Here is a 20,928-nt window from a genome sequence, read left to right as displayed (position 1 = left end):
AATAAAGATTAATATGGAACATTTATTGGTATACTTGTTTGCCTTAAATAAAGCATGAGCTAATAAATGAAAAAATGCAAGTTTGGGGTAACCCATAGCCAAAATTCTAATTATTAAACCAAGTTGTCTTAAAGTAGAAAGAGCAATAATTTTCTTCAAAGCAAATTCAATATTCGCCCCTAAACCAGCCATAAATATAGTTATACAACTAATTAAAAGCAAAAATCAACCACAATTATAAGTATCTAATATTGGTCTGAAACGAATTAATAAATAAACCCCAGCAGTAACAAGAGTAGAAGAATGAACCAAAGCAGAAACAGGAGTAGGAGCAGCTATAGCAGCAGGAAGCCAAGAAGAAAAGGGAACTTGAGCTCTATTAGTTATAGCTGCTAAAACAATTAATATAGTAATAAGCTTTATTTCAAAAGAATTAGAAATAAAATCATAATAATAAATGTAATTCCAACCACCAAAATTTAATATTCAAGCAATAGAAATTAAAATAGCAACATCACCAATACGATTAGAAAGTGCAGTTAATATACCCACACTATCAGATTTCACATTTTGTAAGTAGGCTGTATATGTTTTCTTGTTTATGTTTTCTTATTGGCAACGTTACGTAGCGCTCTGTATGAAAATCACTGGCTGTGCTGTGTGCAGTATGTGGCTAGTTTGCATTGTTGCCTGCCATTGTTGTCATGAACTGCTATAGCTGAATGTGATCAGCGCGTAGCGTTGCGCAGTTGGAGGTGAGCCGCCAGCAGTGGTGGATGTGGGGAGAGAGATGGCGGAGTTTTGATAATCCGTAAGACTGGATGTCTATTATGAATATTAAGGTAAATACATTGTTTGTTCTCTATTAATATCTTTCATTTGCTAACTTTCTCTATCAGTAGTTAGTGCCTTCCTTAGTTTGAATCTTTTATTTAGCTGGCAGTAGTGGCGCTCGCAGTATTGCAGTAGTTCGAGTAACGGAGATTTTTGTGAGGTAAGTGATTTCTGAAAGGTGTAGTTTAATGTTACTCAGGGCCATTCTTTTGCAGGGATCTTTGATAGTCAGATTGCGTTGCGCTAAAAACATTGTGTGTCAGGTTAAGCACAGTCTTGTATAAATTATTCTAAGGAGACGTTTCATATGTCGACCCTTAGCCTAGGATACCTCACTGGAATCTTCTGATTTTTTCTTGTAGTTTGTGTATGTAGTGTAGCTTTTGTTTATTGCTAGCGCGTAATTGTAGAGAGAATCTTCTTTGTAGTTGCAGTCTTTCATTGTTGTACTGTAAAACAGTTGTGGCATGCATGTAGATTTGCACCAAGTATTTCGCAGCTGCAATTAACTAGATATTATTTTCAGTGCTATATTAATGGGTTCTCTTTTTTTTGCTATTCAAATTGTGCTTTTCTGTGTTATCGTGTGAAATATTGTGACAATAATGGCGTGTGAAAAACGTAACACTCGGCTCCAACTAAATTGAGAGATGACAGTGAAGACGAAAGCAGTGTGTTGGCCCCACCATGTAATGAATTAACTAATATTCAAAGTAGTAATTTGGTAACTGTGCATAGGGAAATGGAGCGGGCGTCAAATAATGGTGTAGACAGTGAAACAGGTTGTGAACAGGGAAGCATTATCGATCGATCGGTCGGCAACAGCTCGCCTCAGGAATCCGAAATGATAGGACACAATTTTGCAAATACTGTAGATTCAGGTTTTGCGTCCTCACCATTTTCTCAAATAAGTCGAGACACATTTTCTGCTTGTCAAAATGTGAATGTTGCTGGTGCAAATGCACTGCCAAAAAGCGTAGAGGAACAGATTCCAGACACTAATGCATTGTTATTACAATTAATGCAACAAATGGGACAAAATCTTCAAAAGTTAGACACAATGGAACAGAATCAGAGACAAACACAGCAAAAGCTGCAAAAGTTAGACGCAATGGAACAGAATCAGAGACAAACACAGCAAAAGCCGCAAAAGTTAGACACAATGGAACAAAATCAGAGACAAACACAGCAAAAGCTGCAAAAGTTAGACACAATGGAACAAAATCTTCGGAAGTTAGACACCACACTTGAACAAAAAGCCTATTTTTTCGCGGCATGAAAATGCATTACAGAATCACGAAGTAGCCATAAAAGAGCTGCAAACCATTGTTCATGAAAATCATGAGACCTTGTGGGCTAAAATTGACTCAGTTGCATCTACCGATTCGGTTACGCAACTGGCAAAACTCAGGAAAACTTAAAGAACACAGTAGATTCGATTTCAACACAAATGGACACTCTGAAACTTGGTTCAGAAAAACACACTGAGGAAATGTGTTCACTATCGGAGAAACTAGCTGAACTTTCGGATCAGGTCACTAACTTATCTACAAAGGTAGATGATGATCTGAATGACACAAGACCCGTAGCCTTCACTGACACAGAAGAGTATGAACAAGTTAGGAAATTCAAACAAAATCAAAATCAAATCAATACACAGTACAAAAGAGAAATCCGGGAAGTACAAGATCAGTTGACACAGGTAATACAAGAATTACGTATTTCAGAGGACACTCGCGCCCCAATACTGGAAGAGGGACATAGAAATACGGAAAAGCCACAATATAATAACACAGAGCATTTCGGTAATTATGAAAGGAATTGGCAAGGTGCACCGAATTTTGAGATGGAACCGCCGACACGACGTAACAATGACCGATATGTGACTCGCCGACATGATGATTTTGACTATAAGCTGTTCATTACTACACGTAAATTCAAAACATTTAAGAATTCTGGCAACGACATTCATCCACAAGCATGGCTCCATCAATTCTCTCATTGTTTTCCTTCCAACTGGTCATTGGAGCACAGATTAGAATTTATGTGTGGCTACTTGGAGAATGAACCAGCTGTAAGAATGCGATCGGTCATTCACGATTGTCACAGTGAAGGAGAATTTTATCATGCCTTCCTCTCAGCGTATTGGTCTCAAGCTACACAAGACCGTGTAAAACATAGCATCATAAAGATGAAACACTTCGAACAATCTGAATTTTCCAGTCTTGTGAAATATTTTGAAGACATGTTGCACAAGAATCAATACCTGTCAAACCCATACAGCCCCTCAGAACTCATCCGCATTTGCTTAATCAAACTGCCCGAACATTTGAGACATATTATTTTAGCAGGACGTTGCAAAGACGACATTGAAGCTTTTCAGGGACTGTTACAAGAATTAGAAATTGACACAGACAGTCGCGGGATGCGAAAGCAGGAAAACAATCACTACAGGTCACATCCGTCACAATTCCGTGACGACAGAAACGATAACTGGACTCGACAAGGCTATTCTCACCACACAAATCGTGACCAAAATAGACACCACCCGTATGAGAACCGTTGGCAGAGTAGTAATAATTACAGGGAAAGATCACCTCTCCGCAATAATGACTATCACAGAGACAATCAGAGAAACAGACAATATGGGAACCAAAATAATTATTATCAAGGGAGACAGAATAACTTTAGACGCAATGGTCCAGTGCGCAGTTACGATTCAGGGAGAAATTCTCCACCACATGACTGACAAGAAAGAAACTATCGAATCTACCGACATGACGACAGACGATATGATCGTAACGACAGACCTGAATTGCATCAGAACTGGCGAGATTTAAACAGAGCAGAGCACTCTCGTCACGATGAATTTGTAGAAGTTAGGTCTCCAAATCCCAATAACGACGCGCGCCAACAAAGAGACAATAGGCAATGACTCACTCCGCTGGCAGCCACAATACGTACTTATGAAACTGACGACGCAGCTGCCGTAGCTAGTAATTACGTAAAAATGGAAGACATTAGGGACATCTTACTCCAGGAACACGACGTAAAACATAACAACATTGCATATCCTGTGATTCACATTACTGTAAATGACGTAAAATTTACGGCAGTACTTGACTCTGGCAGTCCCATTTCAGTAATTAGTGAAACAGCTTTTAGCAAATGCAACAAATCGAACGATTGCCCCACACTTCCGTCACGTAAAATTAAATTACAAGGTGCAATCTTTGGAAAAAGTGTAGATGTACATCAACAAACCAACTTAGAATTCTTTTGTCAAAGCCACAGCTTCTCTATGAACTTTTTTATTGTCCATTATTGTCGACGGAAATTATACTGGGAGTAGACTTTTTGAATGAATACAAAGCAATCTTAAGCTTTCACGATGCTGAAATAAGTTTAGAGAAAGAAGGTAAGTCAATAGCTTTGAAATTTGAAGATTGGCTCTCAAACCATGACGAGGAAATTAATCGGCTTTACCTTCTGTTAGACAACAGTTCGGAATTTTCTACGGAACTAGACACTAACAATCACTCTGCAAGTACTGACAGGGATGATATCGACGGCATGTTTGAAATTAATGAGTTAATTCAGAATAAAATTCAAACAATTGAGAATTGTAATGACACTGATAGGCAGGACCTTTTTGAGATTTTACAAGCACATTCCACAGTTTTTACTCACAAAACAGGAACAATCAAGGGATTTCAATACCAATTTCGTGTTCGTGAGCATTCTAAATTTTGTGTTAGACCATACGTAATTCCGGCGCATTATAGGGACCGTGTTAGAACAGAAATACAATCTATGCTTAATGAGGGCATTATTGAGCCTGCAGTAAGCTCATACAACAACCCATTACATGTTGTTGAGAAGAAAAATGGATCGATCAGGCTTGTTTTAGATTCGAGACAAATCAATACTATCATCATTCCTGAAACAGACAGGCCGCAGACGATGGAAGAACTTCTTCAAAATTTTAATGGTGTAAAAGTGTTGTCTTCCATTGATCTCAGATCCAGCTTTTATCAGATCGAACTTCATCCAGAATGCAGAAAATACACAGCTTTCCTTTGTTTCGGCGTTTGTTATCAGTTTCGGAAACTTCCTTTTGGTTTGAACATTTCTTCGGCAGCATTCATTCACGGGTTAAATTCCATACTACCTGAGTTCTTAAAACGTCACATCACCTTATATGTGGACGATATTCTAATAGCAGAAGCTTCATGGGAACAACATAACCACATCTTCGACAGTTTGTTACGTATTTTTGCAGAATCTGGAATTACAGTTAACTTGGAAAAGTCTGAATTCGGTAGGTCAAAGGTGAAGTTTTTGGGACATATTATTTCTTCTGAAGGCATTCAGCCGGATCCTGAAAAGTTAGAAGCAATCAGAGCCATTCCTGTTCCATCCACAAAAAGACAAGTCCGCAGTTTTCTAGGTCTCGTAAATTTTTACCGTCGTTTTCTGAATATGCAAATTCTTGTTACACCAAAACTTTGTTCTCTCACTGGAAAAAATACTATTTGGAACTGGGACGAACAACCATAGTTGGAATTCAATTCTTTGAAAGAAGTGTTACTTCACGCGCCAATACTAGCTCATCCAGATCTGTCACAAGATTTCTGCCTTAGCACGGATTCTTCTAAAGTCGGTCTTGGTGCCCATTTATTTCAAGAAGCCATAGAAAATGACACTACCATTCAGAAAACCATTGCTTTTGCTAGCCGAGTGCTAACAAAATCTGAAAAAAATTATTCCATTACTGAATTAGAAGCTTTAGCTATCGTTTGGGCATTTAACAAATTCCGTTTCTTTCTTTCTGGTAAGCACGTAAAAGTATACAGTGATCATCATGCATTACAATTTCTTATGTCTTCAAAATTAAATCATGACAGGCTAAAACGTTGGGCATTGTTTCTGCAAGAATTCCGCTTCACAATAGTCTACATTCCCGGCAAGGAGAACATTGTTGCGGACGCGCTGTCACGCGCACCGGCTGGACTTGAGAAAAGTAACACAGAAGGCAACCTCGAGAAAAATTTCAGTATTCTTTACATTCAGAAAGTCGCCTTTGAGAACTTCATCACCACATCTTTAAAGGACATTGCTCATGAACAAGATAAAGATCCAATTTGGAAAGACATCAAAAGTAAATGGCATGAAAAGACACACACTCAGATTCGGCATTATTACCTGGTTAGAAACAACATACTCTTCAAACGCTGCACTGTTGATGACAAGCTATGGGTACTTTGCATTCCAGACGATTTTGTTAATAAGCTCATTTGGTACATTCATTTCAACTACGCACATTTTGGTCCACGAAAATGTTATCATATTCTTCGAACGACTTGTTATTTTAACAATATGGAAAAGAGAATTCGAAGAGTCTTGTCTATTTGTAAACTTTGTCAAAAGGCGAAACCATCTACTGTCTCACATCGTGCTCCGCTGTTTCCTATCATTCCTTCTAAATTAAAAGAATTTGCTGCTGTTGATCTCTTGGGACCGCTTGTCAGAACATCTAATGGATTTGCGTACGTTCTAGTCGCTGTTGAACTTACTTCAAAATTTGTTTCTTTCACTCCGTTACGTAAAGCCACTGGACGGTCTGTATCCAACGCCTTTGTTAAAAATTTCTTACGTGAAGTTGGACACGTTAGTAAAGTCATTTCAGATAACGGACCGCAATTCAGATCTGCTGTTTGGTCACGCATGCTTCGGAATCATAAAATCAAACCTGTTTTTATTTCATTGTATTCACCACATTGTAACCCGTCTGAATGGATTATGAAAGAAATCAATAAGCTTTGCAGACTTTATTGTCACAGAAAGCATCAGAATTGGGACAGATATTTACACTTATTTCAAAATGTGCTGAATGAAATGCCTCATGATTCCACTGCTTTACCTCCTACTCTTGTACTGAAGAATGTAGAACCTCCGAACAGAATCAGAGAGCTTGTACCTTTCCCGAATACTCGTAAACTTCGACACAAAGACATAATTGATTTGGCTCTTAAAAATATAAAATCTGCAGCAGACAAAAGGAGAAAACTAAACGGTAAAGCAAATGCAAAGAAATTATGTATTGGTCAGAAAGTTCTCATTAAAGCTCATTCATTGTCACATAAGAAGAAACACTTGAGTCACAAATTCTTTCTAGTTTACAATGGACCTTACAGAATCCGACGTATACCACATCAATTGCGTTGAAGTTGAAACTCTGCGTACTAGGAAGAGTAAAGGTTTACACCACATTTCTCATGTAAAACCATTTATTGACAGATAATCTGCTTTTTAACTTAGTCTTTGCAATTTTCACTTCACGCTACTTGTACAATTTGTCACACTGAGAAACTGTTAACATGCAACTATGTTTTAAAGCTAACTAACCATCCAGTCAAGAACATAGGTAACTTAGACAAGTAATTGTGAATGCATTGTTATTGCGAATAGACGACATAGTGTTGTTATTTATACATTCCTCCTTGTTAGTTGCACGATTACGTAATGAATATACGGCTTACATACTTAGAACATATACCAGCACTGCTAATGAAATTTTCATGCAACATTTTGGTTTGCTTGAGAGTGGATTCTGGATTTGAGGTGCTTTCTGTGAAATGCCAGATGACACAGTGGTTAGTTTATGTGACAGCTACACGATTTTATCACGACGCTGCTAATGCGTGACAATTTACAATGTTGCTTTTGCGGTGTATCTGTTTTATATCTGCACAGTTTTTTCTGAATTCTACTATAAAGTGAGACATGTTTTAGTGGTGACTTTTGTGCTATTGCTACAAGGAGACAGCCTTTTCCGTAGGACAACAATACGTTACAGCACAGTACTTTCCTCATCTCGGCAATAAGCGTAATAACTAAGTTATCTATACGCAAAGCATTTCACTCTTCTGTATCATGAGGTAAGTACATTGACTTCTGCAGAACTTAGCTTTCGGAGGACAATAACTACGACACTTCCCAGACATTATCTTACAGCAAGACGCATATTTAGCGCTACAGGACACGTATTTGAGGGATTAATTTTGTACTTAAAACATTTATTTTTAAAGATTTTTGAATTACAAAGAAAGTTTTTCGTGATACATTTCATTCCATTGCTGTAATCTGTAACACCTGAGGGTATAATTACAATAATCCTCAGGGGGGTACATGCCTACTTTGTGTACTATGTGTTTGGCAAGCACAAGGAGCCCTAGCTAATATGGTATTTGCTTATACAACTTTACACATCGGTACCATATTTCTCTAACACACAAATTACACAGCTATCTGATCATTTAACTGAGAGAGACAAACTTTTTATTACGTCAGTGACACATGTTTACGCAATTACAGAGTTGAATTACTTCACACTTAAGAAATTGTATTTTGTCTGTACTGTGTGAACTCTTCATATTTTTTCGGAACCATTGTGATACAATGAGAGCTTTGAATGATGTATTTGGTATGAGATCATGATTTTTAAAGTACGTTTGAGGTAGATGACACTACTGAAATGAGCAGAGAATTTTGTTAGGTTTTGAAATTATTGGAGGAAGCTACGACGATTTTGAGATTTGACTGAGGTGTTATGATGTTATTATTACGACGACGATGTGTATTATGCTGCTGAGGTATGTTTATGATTAATAGGTTGATGCTATATGAGTTATTTGATTATGCTACTTATCTGTTATGATGCAATATTGAAGAAGTGTCGACGAATAAGGTAAGGAGTAATGAATAGTGGTTAGGGACGCAGACTTGTGAAAAAGGATGTTGGAAACAAAGAATCGTACTTTAAGAGTTATGAAATGTGTGTGTAAATGCGTGAATGTATCACAATGCCTGCGAAAATTTTTTGGACACTGTTATATTCATAGGATTTTGTTTCTACACATTTGTAACACAAATTCTTGACCTGTGAAATATTTTTATATGAGACTGTCACTGTAGCGGAAACTGGTGTCGTAAATATTTCCGTAAGAAAGTTAAGTGACCACCTGCACGTGCGTCGTGGGCACACAGCTGTGTCAGACACCCAGAGAACAAGCCTTTCCAGAGGCACAGGTGGAAGAGAAGGACAAAGGGAGGCCATTAAACTCGCTGTTGACATTCCTTTGTAGAGGGCATCGCTAATGCGACACGCTCGTTACTTGAAAACATATGATTTTTGTAATGCGTTGTGGGCACACAGCTGTGTCAAACACCTGGAGAACAAGCCATTAGGGTGTGCCTTTCATCGCTAATGCGACACCCTCGTTACTTGATTACTCGCACTTTGTGCTAATTACTGAAATGCTTATGAATTGATGGGAAATATTCGTACATCTGCACACCTGATTATGACAAGTGTCTTTCTCCGAGAGTTGAGTGCTACTGACTTACGAAATGCCACATGACTATTGAATGATATTTTTATGCTTTGCTTTTCATAGTTGCTTATTTCATTTGATGTCTGGTTTCCAGCTGTGTTGCAGAATTGCTTTTATAAAATGAAATGCATTTGCTAATGTGAACACTTTCTGTCAACAGATCTATTAAATAATTATTTTATGATCCATATTCTTTAAAAAAGGAGCACTTGGAAAGGAAAGAACAATAAGAAGGAACTAGTAACAGTAACACATAATTTTCTTTTCAAGTACATGGTAATATTTTTTTTTACAATAAGTTATTGTGGTGCACCACTTTAATTACATAGACATTAAGATGTGAATATGCATTTCCCTTGTCTGCATTATTGTCTTTAGAGTAATGTTTTTTTATGCTTGAGCTATGTCATGTTTAGATATAAGTTATTTCTGCTGCTGTTTGCCAGGCATAGTGCTGCTAAATTTAACTTTGTATTACTCTGTTAAGCTTTTCTTGTTGCTGCACATATTAGTTGTAATTTTGCATTTTATCTGTTAATTTAGATTTACTGCTGCTTGCTTTGCAAATTGGCATTTTTTTCCCTTGTGGTTTGTGTTAATTTGTTATGTTCTGCTGCATTGCCTCGTCCCATAGTTTAGCATCTGAGCTCAGTAGATTTACGTTAGCTTAAGAGGGGGTAGCCTATAAGACAATGAGTTATGATGAATTGGAAGAAATGCATTGAGAAGCTATACGAAAAAGGTTTGGCAAAAAAAAGGGTAGTGTACAGTGGAGAAAAACTATTTTTGACAGAGGATGTGAACTGAATACAGAAAGCAGGCTTAGATAGGACTTTTTGAGAATAATGATGAACGAAGGGAGATCTCCATGCAAAATACTGCAGTAAAACAAACCCTGTCCTTTCCTTTTGTGTCATCCCTCTATATGTTTGTGTACCCTTGTGTATTTGTGTTTTTCCTGTCTTTATATGTTTATCTGATAAGACTTATGTTATAGAATTTTTCTAATACTCAGCTACATTCACTATGATGAGGAATACTGTTATCCTCAAATATACTTTGCATTAATAATATGGTATTTTCTTTGTAAAGATGTTAGACATTATTTATTCTGTTTTGTTTTAATGCTCATGTGTGAAGTTGATGTTTCGCAAGTTATTCTGATCTTTTATGTATTTACTTATGTCATAATTCCTGTAACACTGATGTATATGTTTATTTCTATTCTTTTGTAAAGCCCCTATTACTACAAATGTTATCTGTATTGTTATGTTTTTAATGATGTATTTTGTATCTTTGTAATTGTATTCTTATGTTATATAATTGTAATTGACGCCAGTTAATCAAATTAAGTAACTTGTAAGTTACATTTCACTGCACACGTTTCTGTTGGTCATAGTATATGGACGAGAAGTAGGGACTGATAGTGTTTGCACGTGTGTTAATAATTCAGCAAGGGACTGGATAACAGCATTGCTGGTTCTAAGGACAATTAGAAAAAAAGAAAAACTTTGTGAGTGGACAAGTGGTGGTTTATGGACTTGCTATATTCTCCGCAAGACTCTTCGATGGTGAATGTGCACCTGCACAGTCGCAACAGATGGCTGCTGGCCGTCTCCACAAGGACTGCAGTGGATCTGCACCTCTGGTGGCCCACCAATACCACAATCTCTACAAGGACTACAGTGGGTCTGCATCTTTGATGGCCCACCAATACAATTATTTCTACAAGGACTGCAGTGGGTCTGCACCTCTGGTGGCCCACCAATACCACAATTTCTACCAGGACTACAGTGGGTCTACTCTGTGATGACCTACCTACCAATATTCATCAACTTCGACTGACTCTGCTGTGGGTTTGCTCTGTTGTGGCCCATTACCTGTCAGCATTTCAAGAGTCAGCACTGTCTTTCCGTTGGAAGGACAACACTACTTCTTCAAGACTGCATGGAAATCCACTACTTCTGTGTGCAATTTCTTTTACTAATGAGACTTTGTGAAAAACAAAAACTGTAATTACTATTATGATGAACAATCTGGACTGTCTTTATGGACTGTGAGAAAATTTTAGCTTTTGACCAACATTGTATAAATAAGTGTGTGCATTTGATATCTTTGTTATTGTAATTATGAAAAATTTTTTCAAATCTGTATTGGCCAGTGCCCAACAACATTTGTAAAATTTTTTGTGGGGCGCATGGGGGCTATGTAAGTAGGCTGTATATGTTTTCTTGTTTATGTTTTCTTATTGGCAACGTTACGTAGCGCTCTGTATGAAAATCACTGGCTGTGCTGTGTGCAGTATGTGGCTAGTTTGCATTGTTGCCTGCCATTGTTGTCATGAACTGCTATAGCTGAATGTGAACAGCGCGTAGCGTTGCGCAGTTGGAGGTGAGCCGCCAGCAGTGGTGGATGTGGGGAGAGAGATGGCGGAGTTTTGATAATCTGTAAGACTGGATGTCAATTATGAATATTAAGGTAAATACATTGTTTGTTCTCTATTAATATCTTTCATTTGCTAACTATCTCTATCAGTAGTTAGTGCCTTCCTTAGTTTGAATCTTTTATTTAGCTGGCAGTAGTGGCGCTCGCCGTATTGCAGTAGTTCAAGTAATGGAGATTTTTGTGAGGTAATTGATTTCTGAAAGGTGTAGTTTAATGTTACTCAGGGCCATTCTTTTGCAGGGATCTTTGATAGTCAGATTGCGTTGCGCTAAAAACATTGTGTGTCAGGTTAAGCACAGTCTTGTATAAATTATTCTAAGGGGACGTTTCAATTTTGGTAATAAATAACTAAACAATAAGAAACTAAACCTAAACCATCCCATCCTAATAAAATTCTAATCAAATCAGGACTAATAATTAAAAAACCTATAGAAAGAATAAATATTAAAACAATAATAATAAAACGATTTATATTTTTTTCTCCCAATATATAGTCCTCTCTATAATAAATAACCAAAGAAGAAATATACATAACAAAAGACATAAAAATAAGAGACATTCAATCCAAAATTAAAGTCATAACAACCATAGAACCATTTAAATTAAAAAGTTCTCATTCAACAAAAACTCTATAATCAATTATTAAATAATAAATACCCAAAATAAAAATTACAGTTCTAGAAAAAAATAAAGAAAAAAACTCAAAGAACAAATAGAAAACAAATTCACGGCCTAAGATGAAAAAATTCGTATCATTGATTCCACAAAACAACATTTTTAATTAAAATACTTAAGCAACCTAAACAAAAAAATACTCCCCCTTTAAACAAAGAATATTTAAAGGTAATAAATGTAAAAGTAAAGGATGATATTCACGAAAATAACAAAGATAACAAGTATAAACACCAGAATAATAATTACCATGTTGAGAATAAGAATACATGTATAAAGTATAAACAGCTCTAAAAAAAGACAAAAAAATTAAAGCAAAAAATCTAAAAGAAGATCAAGACATAATTCTATTTAATAATCTAAGTTCACCTACCAAATTTAAAGAAGGAGGAGCAGCTATATTAGAAGAGCTCAAAAGGAATCATCATAAAGCCATTCTTGGTATCAAATTAATTATACCCTTGTTAATTAATAATCTTCGTCTACCTAAACACTCATAAATAATATTAGATAAACAAAATAAACCAGAAGAACACAAACCATGATTAACCATTAAAGAAAGAGAACCTATACAACCCCATCAATTCATAGTCATCAATCCTCCAATAACTATTCTTATATGAGCAACAGAAGAATATGCAATTAAAGACTTTAAATCAACCTGACGAAAAGAAATAAATCTAACAATAACCCCACCAGATAAGCCTAAAGACAATCAAAAATAATTAAACTTTAAACCCAAATAAGAAATAACCTTCATAACACGAAAAATACCATAACCACCTAACTTTAATAAAACACCAGCAAGAATCATTCTACCTGAAATAGGGGCCTCAACATGAGCCTTAGGAAGCCATAAATGAACCAAAAATATCGGCATCTTTGATAAAAACTGAACCTCTAGCAGAAATTATTAAAGAACAAATTCAAAAGCTAAGCAAAATCAAACTAAAAGAAAAATAATCAATACCAAAATAATATCTAATCATATTCAAATCCGCATATGAATAAACACAAACCATAAAAACAAAACTAGACATAGACATTAATGAATGAACCAATCATCAACAATTATTAACCAAACGAAGAGGGATCAAAGAAATAGTTATAAATAAATACTTTAACATAAAGATAGACCAAAAGAATTAAAAAAATCATTCCCATGAGAACGAATTATTGAAACTAAAATAGAAAGACCTAAAGCACCTTCACAAACAGAAAAAACCAAAAAAATAACAGGAAAAAAAATAATCATAATCAAACTCAATAAGAAAAACAATAATTAATATAAATAAAGAAAGAACAATATATTCTAATCTCAAAAGAACCATTAATAAATGCTTATGTTTAGAGGAAAAAACATAAACACCAGCAAAATAAATCAATAAAGAAGTAAAGACAGAGAATATAAACCTTAGTTTTAATAGTTTAAAAAAAACGCTGGTCTTGTAAACCGGAAAAAAGTTCAGCCCCCACCTTTAAAACTTCAGAGATGGAAAAGCTTTCCATCATCGGTCCCCAAAAACCGATATTTTAATAAACTAACCCCTGAAATGATCAAAATAATAATTATATCACTATCAAACGTAATAAATATTAATTTTATTAAATTAAGACACCCAATATCAATAATGCTTTTCATTATCCTACAAACTTTTTTAGTCGGGCTAATAACAGGAACAATAATGGAAAGATATTGATTATCATATATTTTATTTTTAACGTTTCTTGGTGGTATATTAGTTCTATTTATTTATATTACGGGCATTGCATCAAACGAAATATTTCAACCTGAATCAATTACGATAATTATTACCTTAACTATATGAGTATTTATTATATCAATATTAATTATTCTAGATATAACAATATTTATAGACTTTTTCAAAAATGCTGAAACTATAAATATTGATAACTCAATCAATTATCAAGAAATAACAATATTTTTAGAAAAACTATATAATAGACCAACATTTATTATTACAATAATAATAATAATTTATTTATTTTTGGCACTATTAGTAGTTGTTAAAATCACCAACATAAACCAGGGGCCTATTCGTAAAATAAGATAATTTACTAATGAATAAACACTTACGATTAAGACATCCTTTAATTAAAATCATTAATAACTCTTTAGTTGATTTACCTGCACCAACAAATATTTCATTTTGATGAAATTTTGGGTCCCTACTAGGACTATAGTTAGTAATTCAAATTGTAACCGGACTACTTTTAGCTATACATTATACATCAAATATTGAAATAGCGTTTAGTAGTGTAGTTCACATCTGCCGAGACGAAAATAATAGTTGAATTATTAGAACCTTACACGCAAATGGAGCTTCTATATTTTTTATTTGTATTTATTTACATGTAGGACCAGGAATTTACTACGGATCCTACATATACATGCACACCTGAATAATTGGTACAGTAATTCTATTCTTAGTTATAGCAACCGCATTTATAGGATACGTTTTACCTTGAGGTCAAATATCATTCTGAGGTGCGACAGTAATTACTAATTTATTATCAGCAATTCCATATTTAGGAACAGATTTAGTTCAATAGGTATGAGGAGGGTTTGCTGTTGATAATGCAACATTAAACCGATTCTTTACATTCCATTTTGTACTACCGTTTATTATTGCTGCCATGGCAGCAATTCATTTATTTTTCCTCCACCCAACAGGGTCTAATAACCCTTTAGGACTAAATGGAGATACTGAAAAAATCCTTTTTCACACATACTTTACTTTCGAGGACTCTATTACATTTGTATTAATAACATCATTATTAATTATATTATGCTTGATTAATCCTTACCTTCTAGGGGATCCAGATAATTTTGTACCTGCTAACCCATTAGTAACTCCCGTCCATATCCAACCAGAATGATATTTCTTATTTACATATGCAATTCTACGATCAACCCCTAATAAGCTAGGGGGTGTTATTGCACTATTCTTATCAATTAGAATCTTAATAATTTTACCATTTTATAATAAAACACCATTTCGAGGTATTCAATTCTATCCTATTAATCAAATTTTATTCTGAATTATAGTAGTTGTTGTATGCTTATTAACATGAATTGGTAAACGACCTGTTGAAGAACCTTACATTATAACAGGACAAATCTTAACAATTATCTACTTTACATACTTCTTAATTAATGTACATATTGGAAACGCATAAGATAAACTAATTAAGGAATAATAAGTTAATTAGCTTAGGAAAAGCATATGTTTTGAAAACATAAAACTAGAAGTTTAACTCTTCTATTAACTTTTCTTAAAAAATTTCACTAAATAAATGAAATAAATAAAATCTTTAAACTGACAAAGAAAATAAAAAAATTTAAAGGTAAAGGCGAAAAACATTTTCAAGCTAAGTACATTAACTTATCATAACGAAAACGTGGTAATGTTCCCCGAACTCAAATAAACCCAAAGGACATTACAGCAAGCTTAATAAAAAATATAAAAGAATAAAAATCACCACCTAAAAAAATTAAAGCTAATAATATTCTTATAAAAACAATTCTTGTATACTCAGCTAAAAAAATTAAAGTAAATCCACCTACACCGTATTCAATATTAAAACCTGAAACTAACTCAGATTCACCTTCGGCAAAGTCAAAAGGAGTACGGTTAGTTTCAGCTAAACAAGAAGCAAAACAAGCTAAAGCTAAAGGAAAAGAAATAATAATAAATCAACAATAAAGCTGGTAATTTATAAAATCAAACATGTTAAAACTACCAATTAAAATAATTAAAGATAATAAAATTAAAGTAAAACTAACTTCATATGAAATTGTTTGAGCAACAGAACGAAGAGAACCTAATAAAGAATAATTTGAATTAGAAGACCAACCAGCAATTATAACAGTATAAACACCTAATCTAGTACAACATAAAAAAACAAAAATCCATAAGAAAAAGAACACATATAAATCAAGTAAGGGAAAATTACTCAAACAGCCACTAATTAAGAGACTAATTATGCTACTTTTGCACGGTCAAAATACCGCGGCTCTTTAAAAATCTGCTCAGTGAGCAGGCCAGACACCAAAGTATTTTCAAGAAGACATGTTTTTGATAAACAGGCGGAAATCAATTTTGCCTAGTCCCTTATAGTAAATTCACAAGGTAAAAATCATATACAAATAAATATACTAATTCTATCATTATTACAAAAATTTTAAAATTAAATAAATAATCTTAATAAAAAAACTAAAATAATTATAAAATCAAAATAAAAAATAATGAACTAAAACGTAATCTTAAAGATAGCTGCTTTAAAGCTTACTATTATATTTTATAAAACAAATTATAGGTTATTAACTTCAAAGCTTATCCCTTAAAGAATAAATAAATTAATATTTATACTTAAAAAATTAAATAAAAACAATTAACTTCAAAAAATTAAATTTTTTCTTAAGAAACTAGATATCTTGGGAAACGATTAACATCTCATTTCTATAAATAATTTAATAATAATTAGGATACATTAACTGTAAATTATTTATAAATCAACCCAAATCGAGACAAGTAAAATAAATACTAAAATTTGATAAACCTGATACAAAAGTTACAATAAATAACATCTACTTTTAAAAATTTAAAATAATATTTCATAATACAATTACATTACCAATAAACTATAATCTAAAAAATCAATTCTACAAAATATACTATTTTTATTAAATGATTAAATAAACAAAAAATAAATATAATAAAATAAATAATCAAGATATCCTGATTTGCACAGAAAAATTTTCAGTGTAAATGAAACACTTTACTAATAAGTTATATCTTGAAACTCTTACTAGATACACTTTCCAGCACATCTACTATGTTACGACTTATCTCATCTAAATTGAAACTAAAATAAAACAATAAAATAGAATAATCAATAATAAAAGCGACGGGCGATGTGTACACACCTCAGAGCCAATATCACTTTTTAATTATTAGTCCTAATTTGATTAGAATTTTATTAGGATGGGATGGTTTAGGTTTAGTTTCTTATTGTTTAGTTATTTATTACCAAAATGTGAAATCTTATAGTGCGGGTATATTAACTGCACTTTCTAATCGTATTGGTGATGTTGCTATTTTAATTTCTATTGCTTGAATATTAAATTTTGGTGGTTGAATTACATTTATTATTATGATTTTATTTCTAATTCTTTTGAAATAAAGCTTATTACTATATTAATTGTTTTAGCAGCTATAACTAAAAGAGCTCAAATTCCCTTTTCTTCTTGGCTTCCTGCTGCTATAGCTGCTCCTACTCCTGTTTCTGCTTTGGTTCATTCTTCTACTCTTGTTACTGCTGGGGTTTATTTATTAATTCGTTTCAGACCAATATTAGATACTTATAATTGTGGTTGATTTTTGCTTTTAATTGGTTGTATAACTATATTTAGGGCTGGTTTAGGGGCGAATTTTGAATTTGATTTGAAGAAAATTGTTGCTCTTTCTACTTTAAGACAACTTGGTTTAATAATAAGAATTTTGGCTATGGGTTACCCCAAACTTGCATTTTTTCATTTATTAGCTCATGCTTTATTTAAGGCTTTATTGTTTATGTGTGCAGGTTCAATAATTCATAATTGAAAGGATTCTCAGGACATTCGTTTTATAGGTTCTATTGTTAATTTTATGCCTTTAACTTCAGTTTGTTTTAATGTTTCTAGTTTCTCTTTGTGTGATATACCATTTTTAGCTGGCTTTTATTCCAATGATTTAATTCTTGAAATGGTATGTTTAAGATGAATTAATTGTTTAAATTTTTCTCTATTTCTTTTCTACTGGCTTAACTGCTTCTTATTCTTTTCGTCTTTTTTATTATTCAATGTCTGGTGATAATAATTTTTATTCTAGATTTTCTTTTGATGTTAAGGGTTATTATATTTCGTTTGGTATAATTGGTTTATTATTTGTTGCTGTTTTTCGTGGCAGTCTTTTGTCTTGATTAATTTTTCCTATTCCTCATGTTATTGCTTTGCCCTATTATTTAAAGTTTTTAACTATTACTGTAGTTGTTTTGGGTGCTTATTTAGGTTATCTTATTTCTAATTTTGATTTTTCTCAAAATTTATTTTCTTTAAGTATACTTTCTTTTGTCAGATTTGCTGGTTCTATGTGGTTTATACCTTTTCTTTCAACCAAGTTTATTAGATATATTCCTTTAAAATTGGGTTATTATTCATCTAAATCATTTGATTATGGTTGGGGTGAATTATTTGGTGGTCAAGGTTTATATAGACTATTTATTTATTTAATTGGTTATATACAAGGTTGATATGATTCTAATTTTAAGATTTTTCTTTTAACTTTTATTTTTTGAATGTTTATTTTGGTGGTATTATTTTTCGTTTACTTAAATAGCTTATGATTAGAGCGTAACACTGAAGATGTTAAGGAAGTATTTTTACTTTTAGGTATTTATAAATATACATATATTATTTTTACAGTGAAAATGTAATGTTTTATTTAAACTATATAAATTTTAGAAATGTTAACGGAATTTAACCGCTAATATAAAAAGTTAGCAGCTTTCATATTGACTTTACATTTCCTTAATTGGAACTTTATAGTTCAATTATATTATTAACAGTAATACGCCTCTTTTTGGCTTCAATTAATAAGAATAAGGGTATTTTATTTACCAACCTTCCAGGTTGAAACTGACTGCAATATTTCGCTTCTTATTCTATTTAAGGTTGATTGATTATATCAATACTTTTTGAATGCAACCCAAATGTTATAGTTAACTAGAACCCTTTATTCTACTCATTGTAAAGCTCCTTGATTTCATTCATGATATAGTCCTCCTAGTAATACTATAATAAAAAATATTGTTGATATTGTTCAGATTATAATATCTGAAGTTTTAAAAATAATTACAATTGGATGGATTAGTGCTATTTCTACGTCAAAAATTAAGAAAATTACTGCAATTAAGAAGAATCGAATTGAGAAGGGTATTCGTGCTGATCTTTTTGGGTCAAATCCACTCTCAAATGGTGATCTTTTTTCTCGGTCATTAATTAATTTTTTGATAGTGTTGTTGCAAGGATTATAACAATTATTGGAATAATAAATCTAATAAAAATTCTTGTAGATAAAATTAGGATTGTTTTTCTTGATTAATATCAAGCTTTTTGATTGGAAGTCAAATGTACTATTTATACTAGAAAAACAATTATCTACCTCATCAATAAATAGAGATGTATAAGAATAATCACACTACGTCTACAAAGTGTCAATATCATGCTGCTGCTTCAAATCCAAGGTGGTGTCTTGGTGAGAATTGGTTTATTGAATGTCGAAGTAGACATGTTGATAAGAAGATTGTACCGATAATTACATGTAGCCCATGGAATCCTGTTGCAACAAATAATGTTGATCCATAACCTGCGTCTGCAATGGTGAAGGGTGCTTCTCAATACTCATATGCTTGAAGTATAGTGAAGTATAGTCCTGATAATACTGTGAAGAATAGTCCTTGTAATGCTTGAGTATGATTAGATTCTATTAAACTATGATGTGCTCATGTTACTGTTACTCCTGATGCTAAATCAGTAGCTGTATTAAGTAATGGTATTTGTATAGGATTAAATGGTTGGATTCCTATTGCTGCCATGGCAGCAATAATAAACAGTAGTACAAAATGGAATGTAAAGAATCGGTTTAATGTTGCATTATCAACAGCAAACCCTCCTCATACCCATTGAACCAAATCTGTTCCAAAATATGGAATTGCTGATAATAAATTAGTAATTACTGTCGCACCTCAGAATGATATTTGACCTCAAGGTAAAACGTATCCTATAAATGTGGTTGCTATAACTAAGAATAGACTTACTGTACCAATTATTCAGGTGTGCATGTATATGTAGGATCCGTAGTAAATTCCTCGTCCTACATGTAAATAAGTACAAATAAAAAATATAGAAGCTCCATATGCGTGGAAGGTTCGAATAATATATTTCCTATAATTAAATTATTTATTTAATTAATATTTAAGTTAACTTAATATAAAGTTAATTTTATATTAATAACATATTACATTAATTTACATAATTGTATAAAATATATTTATTATATTATTTAATCTTTCTTTATTATTAGTGAAAAGAAAGATTAAATAAGAAAGAATATAATACATTTATTGGTATACATGTTCATATTAATCTTTATTTATATATAATAGAGAACTTGTTGTGGTCATTCGAGGGCGCGTTTCTTTTTTTTTGTCACTATTTATGTTTTTTTCCTTTTTTTTCTTTAAATATTTGACTCTTTTATTTTTTCTTAATTTTCAAAATTTTTGAATTTCTTATTTTGTTTCCAAAAGTTTTATTCTTGCCTATTTATTCACTTTTTCTTTGTATTATATGTAAGTTTTGTTAAACTAAATGTTCTATTTTGCAGTAATTTGATTTAATTATCAAGTGATTTTTGATTAACAATTGATTAGTATCGGCATAATTCGTGCCAGCAGCTGCGGTTATACAATTGATACAAGTGATTATTATTGGTTAAAACAGTTGTTTATATTTTTA

Source organism: Schistocerca cancellata, unplaced genomic scaffold, assembly GCF_023864275.1.
Source record: "Schistocerca cancellata isolate TAMUIC-IGC-003103 unplaced genomic scaffold, iqSchCanc2.1 HiC_scaffold_818, whole genome shotgun sequence".
In the NCBI taxonomy this organism is placed as follows: domain Eukaryota; kingdom Metazoa; phylum Arthropoda; class Insecta; order Orthoptera; family Acrididae; genus Schistocerca; species Schistocerca cancellata.
Note: the sequence above shows the minus strand (reverse complement) of the source record.